The sequence below is a fragment of the Caloenas nicobarica genome, chromosome 2 (genome assembly GCF_036013445.1).
Source record: "Caloenas nicobarica isolate bCalNic1 chromosome 2, bCalNic1.hap1, whole genome shotgun sequence".
NCBI lineage: Eukaryota > Metazoa > Chordata > Aves > Columbiformes > Columbidae > Caloenas > Caloenas nicobarica.
The window spans coordinates 75,213,392-75,228,194 of record NC_088246.1 but is presented as its reverse complement, the minus strand read 5'-3'; the positions used below and the strand labels follow the sequence as shown (position 1 = coordinate 75,228,194).

General features: G+C 37.8%; 1 protein-coding gene across 4 annotated transcripts in view; it reads left to right on the top strand.

Annotated features, from left to right (window-relative positions):
* Positions 1 to 14,803, top strand: part of FARS2 (phenylalanyl-tRNA synthetase 2, mitochondrial) — a 264,495-nt gene that overhangs the window by 6,473 nt on the left and 243,219 nt on the right. For all 4 annotated transcript variants that reach the window (XM_065629858.1, XM_065629854.1, XM_065629856.1 and 1 more), the window contains exons 2-3: positions 3,283 to 3,347; positions 3,904 to 3,989. The gene's annotated coding sequence lies outside the window, so the exon portion shown is untranslated. The remainder of the gene's footprint in view (positions 1 to 3,282; positions 3,348 to 3,903; positions 3,990 to 14,803) is intronic.

The following is a 14,803-nucleotide window of genomic DNA, read 5'->3' as shown; positions in this document are numbered from 1 at the left end:
ACTCATGCTTTATGAGTCCCATACTGCCAGTGGGGAAGCCCAGTGGAGAGTGGAGACTAACAGTACGCTATCGTGGCCTGAACAAAGTCACACCGCCATTGAGTGCCACTGTGCTGGACATGCTAGAGCTGCTGTATGAACTGGAGTCAAAGGCAGCCAAGTGGGATGCCACAACTGACATTGCCAAAGCATTTTTCTCTATTCCTTTGGCAGCAGAACGCAGGCCACAGTTTGCTTTCACCTGGAAGGGTGTCCAGTATACCTGGAATCGACTGCCCCAGGTGTGGAAGCACAGCTCCACCGTTTGCCATTGACTGATCCAGACTGCACTGGAGCAGAGCTAAGCTCCAGAACACCTCCAGTACATTGACGACATCATCCTCCCCATCCCACCAGGGGCAGGGAGGGGTGAGCAAGCAGCACGTGGCTTTTGCTGCCGGCTGGAGGGGGCCGGGGCTAAACCACAACAATGGGAATGTTTTTCTTACTTGCAGTGATACCTGTAATCATTGTTGACTGGGGTCCATGGGTGTTTGTTTGTATAGAAGTCTTTGCTTTTGGTGTTTGATCTGAAGAAGGAAGGTGACCTGTGCTGTTCTGCATCTTTTCGAATAAGCACTTTGAGAATAACAGTATTGGTATTATAATAGTTACTAATATTTTAAATATGTAGCAGCTCAAAAAAAAAAAAAAAGGAGGAATTTGGATGAAATACCTGCAGAGACAGTGGACTGCTGTGGAAGGAAACAGCTGTTTTATTCTCTGGCACATATTGGATGTTTGTAGTTTGCTGTGGAATTGTTCCTTGTGGTACGCTATTTCAGCTTTACGACATGGCACTCCACACTTAAGTGAGCATGTGCTTTCTTGGTACACTGCTGTTCATGTTTGTTATTTTTCTTTGGGGGTCAGAATGATAATTAATGATATAATCATCTCTTTTAATTATTGTTTTTCAGTTTTCAAAAACATGCTGACTTTTCCCTGCTGCTGTGGTGCAGTTTCTCTCTCTTCTTCCCTGCTCTTAGTTCTTGATGGGCAGTGTCACACAATGAGATTGTAGCCAGTGTAGAGTAGGGTCTTTAAAATAAGGACTATAAATCACAAGAATTTTGGAATTTCTGTCACAAATGTAGCAAATGATAATTTAACCATTTCCTATAGTAAGTTTTCCACAGTATCAAAAGTATCAAAACTCGGCTTTTAAAAAAAATGTATATTTATTTGTTTGCCCTATAGAAAAGAACATTTTTAATCAGGAGGAGAAACTTCCATGTGTCAAATTCAGCCATACTCCTAAATCATTTGTGCATTTTGGAAAATTTTACCTAAGACTTCAAAAGGAAGGAAAAACTGGGACAAAACTTTGCTCTCAGTCACTTTCTGTGAATTACCCCACCTCTTTCTGAACTGAATTACAGAATGTTTATTGTTTAAAGGAAGACTATAGGAATAGTAATAATGAGTGGGTGAAAACAAACCAACCCCAAAGAGTAGTTTGGTTTCTGTTGTAATACTTGGTCATGTAAGGGAATACCTGTTTTACCACTGCTCCTAAACCTTTGCTGGTTCATGATCTCTCATGCTGCAGGTATCAAACTGAAAGAAACACTGAATTTTGTTTTCCTTATTGACCTCAGTTTTAATTTTCTGATTTCCTTGTGGCCATGTGCAACACCAGAGGATTTCATGGGCATCTTGTTGCCTGCTAATTATGTATCCTGTCAAGCACCTCGACAGGTCAGCAATTGTGGGATAACTTCTGAATCAATGACATGCAATTTTGATATATACCATATTGATTTTGGAAGATGTTGATACTGGACACATGTTGGTAAAGCACTTTGAAACATCCGAAATAAAAGTGCTATAAAAGTCCAGAATTAGAAGGATAATTGTGTGTCACAGCAATAGGCGAGAAAATAAGTAATAGGGCATTGAAATTATGAATAATGCTTAAATAGTTCATTGTATAGTAGTTGTATTAAATGTGGATGACACTTCTGATCTTAATGCTGATGAAATCCAAGGTATTTTTCAATACAAGAATCCAACAAGAAATGAATGTGTTTTCACTGTTTGTTTTTTACTGAAATGTTACTGAGAAACCTAATCATGAGAAGTGGGAAGGACAGGCTTTATTAAGTATTCTCAACCATGACCACATCAATTTGGAAATGCTTTCTTTGCTGCGCTCTCCAGTGTTTTAACTATTTTAATCTTAAATAACTTCCCTTTCTGTGGCAAAAATACTGTACTTTATATTACTGTTAAGAAATGTTTTCTGATGCTCAGCCTATGCCACGCTCTTCTCCAAGTTCGTCCTACTCTTTCGTTTATGCCCCTTAGAGTCACACTGTATAATTCCTCTCCATATTTCATGATTTATGCTGTCATCATATTTCTCAATAGCTGTAATACAGACAGACCTATTTAGCTATTTTGATTTTTTTTTTCCTCCCCTTTTTAGTGAATATTGAATTTTTTAGCTTAGGAAGCAAACTTAACTGTAAAACAAGAACTGATATTTTCTCTAAGAGCAACTGAGAATCTCTTTGCAGCCACCCCTGTATCTTTTTTGCTGACTTGTGATTTCCAGTTTGCCAGGTTGGTTACAAATGGTGCTGCCAACCTTTTTAGTTAAAGATCATTATTGCATCCAAGATGTCTTGCTAGAGCAAAGTTCTTTCTTGAGTGTATATTTGTTACATATGAATGTGTATGTGACTATGTATAAAAGCATGCATCCAGTCGTGTCGTGGTGGTCAAGGTCATGCTGTTCATCCTGGATTGTCCGTGCTGCGGTGCTGGGGATTCATGCACAGCTAACACAGTGCTGTGGGTTTTTTTCTGGTTACCCATTCCCATGTCCCAGGTGTGGGAAATCAAAGACAACCTGCTGCTCAGGTGCATCCTGGTCCTTCTGCTCCCTGCATTGTGAGCATGGGCCCCCTTGTCAGACAATGTGAGGGGCCAGCTCCGCTGAGGCCACGGGCTGTTGCTTCGGTCCTTCCCTGAAAATCCACTTGACTAAGCATTTTCTTATAAATACTTCATGTGTGATTATTCCCTAGAAGCAATTCCTCGAGCAAAGTATTAGTGAGGGTAGAATTGTCATACTGCTATAAGGTTGAGTGGAGCTAATGTAAGGAAACGTTATCCAAGGTAAAATAAAAGTGGAAAGTTCTTGTATAATATGTTGAAAGGGTGTTATTGGGGAAAGGTATGATCTCTGCGAATGGGACATATGGAAGACACTGATATTTTCTTTTTTTTTTTTAGGGAAAAAAGCATTAAGCAAAACTGGTTTACAATGGATGTGTAAAGCAGCAAGGAGTAAGTGGACTGTAAGTAGACTATCTGTTTAGTTTTCTGGCTGTGTGATGAGGGAAGGAGAAATATGATTTTCCACTTTTGATGCATTTTCATTTTATATAATGCTGTACATCCATATGACTTTTTGTTCTGGTAGCTCAGACTTTTGGTCCAGAAAAAAACCTAACAGTTTAAATATGAAGCTAAAGGAAAGAAATCTAGAGAGATTATTTCTGGAGAGGAAAGGAAACGATGGAGCAATGTTTTCATTTAAATGAGGGAAACAATATACCCATGTTAGTGAATTGTAGTAATGGTAGAGATAACTTAATTTTGAATGATCCTTGACATTTTTGACCTTTCATCTTGTGTCACTATCAGGTTCATGTCCCCAGAGCTGTGGTCAGCATTCGTGATAGTGCATTAGGGACATGTTTCTAAATGTACCCTGCTTCTGATGCATTTGTAAGATAAGATGTATTGTCAATGTTTCCTTACATGCCTTCACAATTCTAGACAGAACTTTCTTTTTATTTCTGTTTCATTTTTTTTTTATCTGGGGTGACTGTGCCAACATTTGTCTTTCAGTCAGTCCCTGAAGAGAAAAAACAGAGCATTGACAGAACCTAACGGGCAAAGGAAACAGAGCTGAGGAAAGATATCTCTGCTTGTAGGTGAGTAATTACAAATAAATTTAGCTTTCTGAGTCCATCTTTGACACCAGCACTGCCAACCTTTTTAGGTAGTAACAAGTTTTCAGTCCTTCTACATTTTAATTAATAATAAAAAAGTCTTTCTTCATCTTTACCAACTGTCAAAGACAGATGTGCTAACTAGGTATGCTAACTATCTATCTTTCTAATTATCTATCTATCATGTAGAATTGATACGTTTCCTTAGTCCTAACACAAAGAAAATAATGAGACTTGAGATCTAAAGACAGGTAGGTAAGAATAATAAGCAGATAGGTGGAAGATGATAATCTTCTGAAGGACAAATTCTATCATCTTTATATTGGAGTAGATCCATATCTTTGAATATAATCACTTTGAAATCTAGCCAAGTACCTAAGCAATAAGTTGCTGTTCACTGTGAGAACGGGTTGGCAGAATTGGGTTCTCCTTACTTTGCAAACCACTTATAATTGATGCGAGTTACAATCCAGCATAGGATGCTCTGCTGAATGGGGAGTGAGCTCAGTGAGCTCTTGGGAGAGACAATAGTTATGGGCTTACAAATCTCACCCTTAACCTTCCAGTCTATTTCTGTTCCTGTTCCTGTAGCAGAATAAGCTAAAGACAATGCGTGTTTTTGCCTTTTCGTGAAGTTTTGTGTCTTAGCTGAAACTGGGGATGAGAGTGGCTTTAGGTGGGGATGCAGATGTACGAAATGGAAGTGCCAGCTTTCCTGGAGGGGTGGGTTTAACAGTCTAGAGAAAAGCAGGAAAGAGGAGTGGGGGAAGAAATAGTTTGAAGTTAATCTGTCTGGAGTACTGAATTAAGAATCTGCCTCTTTCTAGAATTTCTGCTTTTTCAGGTGTGCTTTGTAGCCTAGGATCGGTTTTGTGCTAGATTAGTGATTTTCATAGTTGTTTAACTTTTGCCTTTTTTGGAAATTATTCCTGGTGAAGCATGTATGCTACATATAAAATAGAGAAAAACAGATAAACAGAGCAAATTATCAGGATCCTCACAGAGATTTAATGGTGCTTCTTTTAAGATTTTTGTGTGTGTGATTTCAAAATTGGTTTGACTTTCAAGACAGTGTTCAAGACCTTAATTGAGAGTGTTCTTATTTTGGGGACTATTAGCATGATCTTTTCATTGTTTTCTTATTTAGTTTGGCTGCAAATATAGGGTTTTTTTGCAATATTTGTTTTAACTTTTGTTTTATTATACTAATTACTTTCACAGTGAAAAATTGCATAGTGCATTACACCAGCTCTTCCCTTGGGATGACGAAGTCCTGAAAAGGACAGATACAGTATTGCACGTGTAAAATTATCAAATATTGAAGAGATAATTAAATAATTAATTATCAGATATTGAAGAGATAATTAAATAATTAAATATCTATAGGTGTGTTGAACTTAGAAAAGCTACTTGCTTTTTGTGTTGGAACACTAGCTTTGTCAAGTTTTATGGAAGAAAGTTGTTCTAAACTGACAGTGAGATGTCACTTGATAATGTTCAGCTTTTTCGTTTTCTGTTTTCCCTTCTGTCCCTCTCCCTCCCTTCACAGACTGTGCCTCTTATTCCCCCACACTTCTACTCCCAATGTATGTTATTCTGATACAGCAATTTTTGCACTGCTTTCTTGTGGCAGGTTATAATTTTAGTATAATATTCATTATACAAACAGAAACTCTGCTGAATAGATGAAGACTTGAACTAAGTATGTGGGAACACCATGCTTATTCTAGTTTTATTCTAGTTTTTATCAGACACCCTATGTTGTTTTTTAATTTTTTTTTTTTTTATAAACACCATTTAAAAAATATTGCAGGTTTTACCAAATCCTGTTTCCTCACCTGATATTAGGAGTTCATTTGACCCCGGTGTCTATTAGGTGATCACTTGACTGCAGTGTCTCCTGATTGCTCTTATTCCAGATGCCGAGTGACAGAGCCTACTGGGCCTGTGTGAAACTCAGTCTTTCACCATGTTGCAAACTGCAATTCTACAAGTGGTTTTAAAGAAAAAAAATCAGAACAATTATTATGTTTTAATTTTTATTCTCTCAGTTCATAATGGACGTGGCATTAACTGAAGATTCTTTTGTCATATGTGACCTTGAGCTATAATAACACCTTATTCTTCATTAATAATAAAGATTTGATTCTTTCATGTTATTGTTTTCTTTTTTTTCCCGAACTTGTATAGCCAACATGTAATCTGTATATACTGGCTCAAAATGCAAGATGAAGGGATGTTGCCTTTGTTATATAAAGACTGGACGGAGAAATTCTTCTGTGTGCCATAGTTTGAGATGTGTATCCTGAGCTCTGTCTACGTGTTCTTTCACTGAGGTTTGCTCTGGAGGGAAGTGTGACCTTCAAGTATCTGATGCCACAGAAGGGTTCTCTGGCATAATTAAAATATATCGCTTTCTCAAGGCCTTTCAAACAAAGGTTTTCTTTTGTGCTTTGTGGTGTACTTGATCTGGAATAAGTATATCAACATTAGTAAACCTTATAGGAGATGTTACTTGGTAAGATAATAAAAATAATAAGGCACGAAGCTGCTTGGAAACCCTTATCCTAGGGTGCTGTGAGACATGCACCCAAATATATCCTGTTTTCTAGTATTGACAAAGAAAGAAATTAGTGGTACTAATCTTGTTGTTTCTGCTGCAACTCTCTCATACTTTTTTTATCCTGTGGTAGCAGGACTGAATGGAAACACAATTTAAACCTATATTTTAAGTCATACTTCCTTTGCTTGCTATAGAATATCTTGGAACTGGTTCTTCTTTAACAAGTCATACGAGATGTCAACACCTGTTGAATGCTGTAAAGGTTGTAGTGTTCAGACATAATCAAATTCCTGGGGTGCATTAGGAAGAGTGTGACCAGCAGGTCGAAGGAGGTTGTCCTCTCCCTCTACTCTGCCCTGGCGAGGCCGCATCTGGAGTACTGCGTCCAGTTCTGGGCCCCCCAGTTTAAGAAGGACGAGGAGTTACTGGACAGAGTCCGGCGTTGGGCTGTGAAGATGGTGAGGGGTCTGGAGCATCTTTCTTATGAGGAGAGACTGAGAGAACTGGATCTGTTCAGCCTGGAGAAGAGAAGGATGAGAGGGGGTCTTATCAATGTTTATAAGTATCTCAAGGGTGGGTGTCAAGAGGATGGGACCAGACTCCTTTCAGTGGTGCCCAGCCATAGGATGAGGGGCAATGGGCACAGACTGAAGCACAGGAGGTTCCATCTGAACATGAGGAGAAACTTCTTTATTCTGGGGGTTCCAGAGCACTGGAACAGGCTGCCCAGAGAGGTTGTGGAGTCTCCTTCTCTGGAGACATTCAAAACCTGCCTGGACACGTTCCTGTGCGATCTGCTCTGGGTGAACCTGCTTTAGCAGGTGGGTTGGACTAGATGATCTCCAGAGGTCCCTTCCAACTCCAACCATTCTGTGATTCCGTGATACAGTGTTAGAAGGTAGGTGTGCCTGAATACATATGAAGTGTCATTGATTAAATTAATCCTAGCTGTAAACTTTAACAGAACCAGAGGACAATTGTATCAGGAAATTAGAATAGGATTAAGCAAATCCATTTTAAAATTCGACTTGTATTTATTTGAATAGGCAGAACTTTAAATTGAGGGGTTTTATTATAAAATTTCTCATGAATATTTCTCAGCAGAATTGTCTGTAATTCAGTATCATTCGTTGCAGTTACATTTTTTTTAAGGAAAAAGTACACTTTTTTACCCTTAGGCTTTAAACATAGTTAATGCATTTTTTTAGCTACAGTTACAGAAAATGTTTCATAATATAAGTAGAATATTTGCAAATTAGGTTTTCTGTCTTTCGGTAACCCTTATACATTCATAACTGTAGAATATACAAAGTAAATTTTTAAGCTTGCTAATGGAGGTTGGCTAGGCAATTCTTGTGAGTCTTCTTGAGTACACTTGTTCTTAAAAGAGCAAAGTCAGTCTTTCATCTTGCAGCCCAGCGATGTGTTGGAAGGCTGAGGCAGCACAGAGGCTTGACGAAGTCATGTGAGATTATTGAAGAAATACATTATCTATCCACCTGTCATAAATTTTAGTGCTGGAATCAAGGAAATAACATCAGAGTAGTTAAAGAATAAATATTTTTCTATGGTAAATAAGTTTGCTAAAAAGACCAGGGTAAAGGAAACCAAACTGAAAATGTTTAGCTGTGCAATTTTACTTCAGTTTTCGTTTAGCTTCTGAGATTTGTATTGCTGTGAGACTAACTGTATTGAGACAGATACTGTGATTGTGTGAGACTTGCTGGCAGAGCTGTCTGTATTGTTTGTAAATCCTGCTGTTCGTGTGCATCCGGCATTTTGTGTAGGTTAAATGGGTTGGAATGAACCATGTCATTTAGAAACTTATGTGGTGAGTTGTTTTTTTTTTTTTTTCTCTTTCGCAACATGCCAGTCAATACCACGCTCTGTGTAGGCTAGCTGCTTTTTGCTATACTTTTGTTTTATTTTTTCTTTTCTGCTTTATCATTATTTGCAACACGTGCAATTTGGGATTGAATGTAAATGATGACACAGAGTTTCTAAACAGATTTTTATTTGCTGTAACATAGTATATATTTGCAGTTCTAGCCAAAGATTTTGGGTTAATAGTTCTTGAGAGATGAAGAGGTCTTCTGCTTCTAAACTCCATTAACAGTAAGGGAACACAACAGCCTAAATCACTAGCATATAAATGGAAGAATTTAAAAAAGATAGTTATTGATTTTTCTTTCACTCAGTGAACAGAAAAGTGCTTTAGCGATAGAGAATCATACCAAAGCAGTAAAGGCTTTTGTGTTATGTAAAAAAAAGTGTCGGAGTTAACAGAATTTACTTCTCTTTACAACTCGTAGCTTCCATTTACATGTCTCATAGATAATGAGGGTGTTTTAAAGCAGAAGAAACTCTCAAGTGTTTTTCAAGAGCAATATTAGTGCCTGGCTAAATTTATAGGATTCAGGTTTTACTCTTTGTATCTTAAAATATAATAGCCTATGTTATCCTGCAGCTATGTCTGTACTCAGTCAAGTGCTGAACTTAGAACCACTTCATACACATCTGGACCCAGTCAAAAAAGCTGCTAGCATCATTTTTAATTGGAAGCCTAAATGCGGCTCTGCAGAAATCTTCTCTGGCAAAGCGAAGCAGAAGAAAGATAATAGGAAGTTCTGTCATCATTTTCTGACACCTCTCTCTCTAGTCTCGGACAGGGGTTGAATGAGAAAGGGCAAGCAGACTGGGAAATCATTTCCCGTTCCAGTTCTGGATTTCAGGGCTTCATGAGGGATTTTTTTGCACTGCATAGGAATAAAATGCCTTTTCCAACAAGAAGTGCTAACAGTGTTAGAGCAGGAAGGATGTAAGGTGGCAAACCAGGCAGCATTGCATACACAAGTTTTATTGAAACTGTGTCTAAACATCATTTTTGATTTAAGCATGTGTCCCTGTATAGATGGCGTCTTAAGTTTTGGGCATAGACAGCATTTCCCCTGTTGAGAACCAACAACTTGAGTTTTCATTTAACTGACTGTTGATTCTTGAACAGAAGAGTTTATTTTTTATTATTTAATTTCCTATGCCATGCTAAGTAGATTTGAGACATTACTTCTATGATAGCTAATAACAGTGATGCATACATTGGATTCCCAAATAAAGATTTTGCAGCAACTCCTGTCCAGCTCTGCTTTAAACAAATGAGAGCTCTCAGGCTGATCTGAATGGACATCTGCTGAAACCCTGATTACAGAGACAGAACTAAGCATCTGTGCAGCACTGGGAGCTGAGTTTCGAGGTGCTGAAATTTAAATTATCACTTTTAATACAAGGATTTAGTGAAAAATAGAATGTGAAAAAGCATTGTTAACAAGAATTGAATCAAAGGCTATTCAGATAGGTTCAGTTTACTGAAGTTGCTTGGCAATTGCGAGATTGCATTTCAAATGTAATTAAAATTAGATAATAATTTGATCTGAACAGTCGTTCTTTATTTCTTTGGCTTTAGATGACTTTAGATTATCTTTCTGTTAATCTTAGTAAGCCTTATAAATTTAGTGCTTTATTTCCAGTGCATCGCACTGACATTTTTCCATGCTAGATATGGTAATAAATTGCTGCAGTGGTGAAAATGTGGCACCTAAAAAAATTTATAATGAGAGTAAACCTGTATGTGAAAGAAATAGTTGAAATTTTTTAAAGCTGTTGATGTAACAATAATAGTAGTAGTCTGCTTTCCTTCAAAACCTGAAGTAACCTCTAATATAGCTTTGTGGAAAAGATTAACTAATTGTATGTAATGTAGTCAACTGTCAAATAATTAATTTAAAATTCAGATCTGAGGGGAGATATAAAATCTGTAAGCTCATATGGAGCCCTCTTCACTTTCACACTGTTGGAGTGCTTTTGATAAAGAAGAAAGAAGATGGAGTAGCAGCTAGCTGTCTGGAACTGATCCACAGCTCATTGAATTAAACGGGAATTTTCTTCATTAACTTTGATCATCCTTGGATTGAACCTGTATGCATATGATTTAATTAGTAGCAAGGTTGGGAAATGCTGGGTTGTTGGCTTTTCTAGTATCTTACCTACTGAGATGGTAATTACATAAACCAATATATTTGTATATCTATGATATGGCAAGTGCAGAAGTACTTACATGTTGGCTTTCCTAGTGCTGGACCTTAATTTAAAAGCTAGACATTTTACTGCTAAACAACTTTTTTTTTTTTTGATAATTATAACATCATGTCTGATCATCTTATATTACATATAAACCCGATCTATTTCTATGTCACTGAAAAAATTTTTTGCTGAAAAAGGGAACAGATAGCAACTTTATTGTATGTCTTCTTTTTAACCTTCTTTTTCCTGCTCTTGCAGGGGGATTGGACTAGATGATCTTTCGAGGTCCCTTCCAATCTCTAACATTCTGTGATTCTGTGATTCTGTAACCACATTGAAAATAACCCTTAAGTAATATTCAACATTAAGGGTTAAAAATGCAAACTATTGATAGATTGTCTTTGCCTGAGAGCAAAAAGGGAGTTCTCTAATGTCTAGTTGCCCAATAAAGTATGTTTTCATCATAGATCATGTGGAAGATATCCCTAGTAATGCTGTCATTTTGATTTTTTTTTTTTAATTGTGTAAAGTGGTGTAGCTTCGTGTTGGGAGATGCCTTTATATTTTACCTGAGTTTGAGGGACAGTTGCACAGTCATAGTTCAGAATGGCCGAATGTCTCATCTGAGCATTTCAAACATTTTTACCCTCAACCATACTTTTATTGCATTAATACATGCTGTGTTGTATCTTATTAGGTGAGCTGCCCCAACACCTCAGCTGTGGCAGTTCATGAAGTCAAGATTCTGCTTGGGGAGACCGAGGAAGGGTGGTGGGAGCTGGCTGTGGCTATTGATATTGAGTGCAGAGATTCCACGTAGCTGTGTCCTGTGTTTGCTTTGCAAATATTGGCAGACACTGTTGTGAGCCTGAGTGATTTACAGTCTTAAGAATTTATGGAAGCTACCAGGCTTCGTATGTATTAGTAGCATAAATGGGAATAGTAGGTATAAATACAAAGGTAGAATGTGGGGTGTTGGTTTATAAGCCTTTCTCAGTTTAGTAGTTGTGTAACTAGCCATAAATCCATCACTTGGTTTTGCTTATACTTCTGATAGTTTGCATCCGTTTTTTAGCACAATAAATAAGGATTCTCTAAAGTGTCAGTTGCATACTTGTCAATTAAAACTAACCTAAAAAAATTAGGTCTGTGTCAGTCAAAAAAATATTAAAAGGACCTTCAGGTTTTTTTACAAGGGCATTGAAGAGTTACTGAAGCAACCTTAAATATTATACCAAGAAGATGCTGAGGTTTTAGGTGGTATTTTCTCTGCCGCTTTCCAAGAAAAGAGTTTCCATAGCGTCTGCAACATAACATAGAACATGTGCTACTTTTGAGGCAGACGTTACCTGCTTCAATAAAAACAATATATGCTCAGGCCAAGGTGATGTGTGATTGTGTATTGTCTACAATGATTTTGGGGGACATGTATTACAAGAATATCTCTGTGTGCTTTAGGGACTGATCCAGAACTCAGAAAAAGGAATGGAGTAGGTGATCTAAGTGGTTGTGTTTTTTTATTGTTTGGTTGGTTGGTTTGGTTTGTTTGGGTTTTTGTTTGGTTTTTTGTTTTTTTTGTCTCTAGCTGCTGATTGATGAGCTTATATCGCTACTGCTGCATTTGCATTTGAGAAGGGACACAGGTAAGCAAATGGTTTTCCTCACTTGTGTTTGTTTCTCAAAAAATTAGTAACTTATTTTAGAAGGGGAACTGTATCTTAAGGTACAAATCTGAGAAATAGGATTAAAAATTCCAGTTTTCAAGCATGGATTCCTAAGGAAATGATGGCCACAAGATGGTATTTGTACATCCGCTGTAAGCTCTGTTTTTTTCACTTCAGTCGAATTTCACAAGGGATGTCCAGATTGCCAGAGACAGCAAGTTACAGGTGGTGTGTGAGAATAAAGGGCTTAATAAAGGAGAGAGACCCTATTAGTGCCTCAGCTAAAGCAGAGGTAGCAGGATGAATTTCTCTCTTACCACTGAATCTGCAAACAAGCTTTGCCTCCAGACATAGAGGAAATAAAGTTTTGCTGGTTTGGCTGCTTGCAAAAATAACTTACTGTAAACTCCTTACCCTGAGGATGAATTATGTTCTGCTGGCTGGCACATCTTACAGAAGTGGAAACGAGAACGATGCTGTTTGTAGAATTTTAAAAGAACTGAGAATGGATACTTTGTGAAAAAGAATTGCATGTGTTGTCTTCCAGACTATTTTAGAAAAATAGTGTGTCTACAGGAGAGGGCTGGAGACAGAAGACGTTATTTTTCCCAGTCTTGGAGATTATTATCAAATGTTGGAATTTCATAGAAATGATAATAAACTGTAAATGCAAGCTGTGAGATTGCTGCAGAGGAAGAATGCTGCCTAGACAATAAACCTTACCATAACACATCTGCTTCTTTAAAGCTGTCAGCTTGTTGCCATCATCTGGAAAAGTACACAATAGCTTGTCATAAATGCATCAGCTTTCCTGCTCAAATGAACGTCTCTGTTGGTGATGTATGAGATCTTAAATCAGTTACTTTAAATGAAAGCTGTTCATATTTTGTGGTTTTAGCCCCTCCTTGTAACAACTAAATTCTGAAGTAGAACTATTCTATATGTTTGGAATATAAATCCAAAACTAAGAAAAATCATTTTACAGACAGAAGTCCAAGAAATTATTAATCTTTGACTTGTTAAAGATTCTGGTTGTTTGCTTCACTCTAGAAGTCACGGAAATCTTCCAGCATATTTTGCTTTTTTCTCAGTGCTGTGGGTAAGCAACTTTGCAGGAGAATTTTGTTGTCTTCCCCTTATAGAGTTGCAAAGTCTATCAGTATGTTGTGTTGATAGCTAGATGCAGAAAGAAAAGAAAGGGTAGGGTGTTCGTAGTACATCGTGTGCTTCATGTCAGGCATAGACAAGGTAGATAGTAAACAAGTTTTCTAAGGCCTAAGAAGTGGGTGTATAAATGTGAGATTTCTCTTCGTGTGACTTGTTGAGTTACTTGTACACCTTTGAATCTTTTCCAAGTTTTGCACATATGGTCTCTGCCCATTCTCCCTTTTTGAAAATATGAGTTAGCTGAACTATAGGTTTGGTTCTGTGTGTTAGCAAGCAAATGTATTTTGTGTGTCTCTCTGTATGAGGAACTCATGGAGGAGAGCATTAAACTCAAATTAGTTACAATTAGGTGGCCCAGAGAGGTTGTGGAAACTCTGTCCATGGAGACACTCGAATCCAACCAGACAAGTCTCTCAGTGACCTGCTTTGAACAGAGTATTGGACCACTGGCGGTGGTCTTTTTGAACCTAAATTTTCTGTGGTTCTGTAATTCTATGAATTCTATGAATTACAGAAGTTTGTATTATCTTGGAGGCTATCTATGGAGGCTGTTCCTGGGCTTATTGTCATCTTTAGCAATCATTAAGTCCTGTCATCCTTAAGTCCAGCTCTGTGACTGTCCATCCTTTGCTGTCATTAGGCTTTGCTTTCCTTGTGGGCAGTTTTGCTCCTCAGGAGAGGAGACTGTAACTGTGATCAGAAGTTAAAAAGTGGAAGATAGACCTTCACCATAACTGCTGCATTAATTCTGCAGAGGACTTATAACTGAGATTTTAAACAAGGATGTGCATGCTGTGAGCAACTGGGATGTGGAGGAGAATCCCAGTTGCTAAACCATTGGGTTCTTTGTATCTGGGTTGTTACCCTGGAGCTTGGACTTCTTTCCGGAGTGGACTAAGTTGGAATGACTGAGCTCAAAGAGAGGGCTCATGTATCCTGAGAGTGAGGTTCAACATAAATTCTTTTCCTTATACTGCTCATTTGCTTAGCCCTGCAGTTTTGGAAGGGTGGTTAAAGCTCAATTTCTCCAATCTTATACTTGTACTGAGAAAGCTGCTCCTTTGTGGTACCCATCACCAGTGAAAGGAAGCCACAGTAACAGCAGTAGTTAATTACCCATTTTGAGAATTGGACGTGTCCATTTTTAGCATTCCAGAGAAAATTACTGAAATTCTAAAATGTGGTAGAGAAATGCAACTCTTGCCATATTTTCTGTATCCCTTTCCTGTTGCTTCTATTAAAGTTTTTTTGAGCAGTGTCAGTATCCCAATGTATGCTTGTACAGTGGGCCATCTGATGCCAGTTTGATTGCTTAGGCACCATAG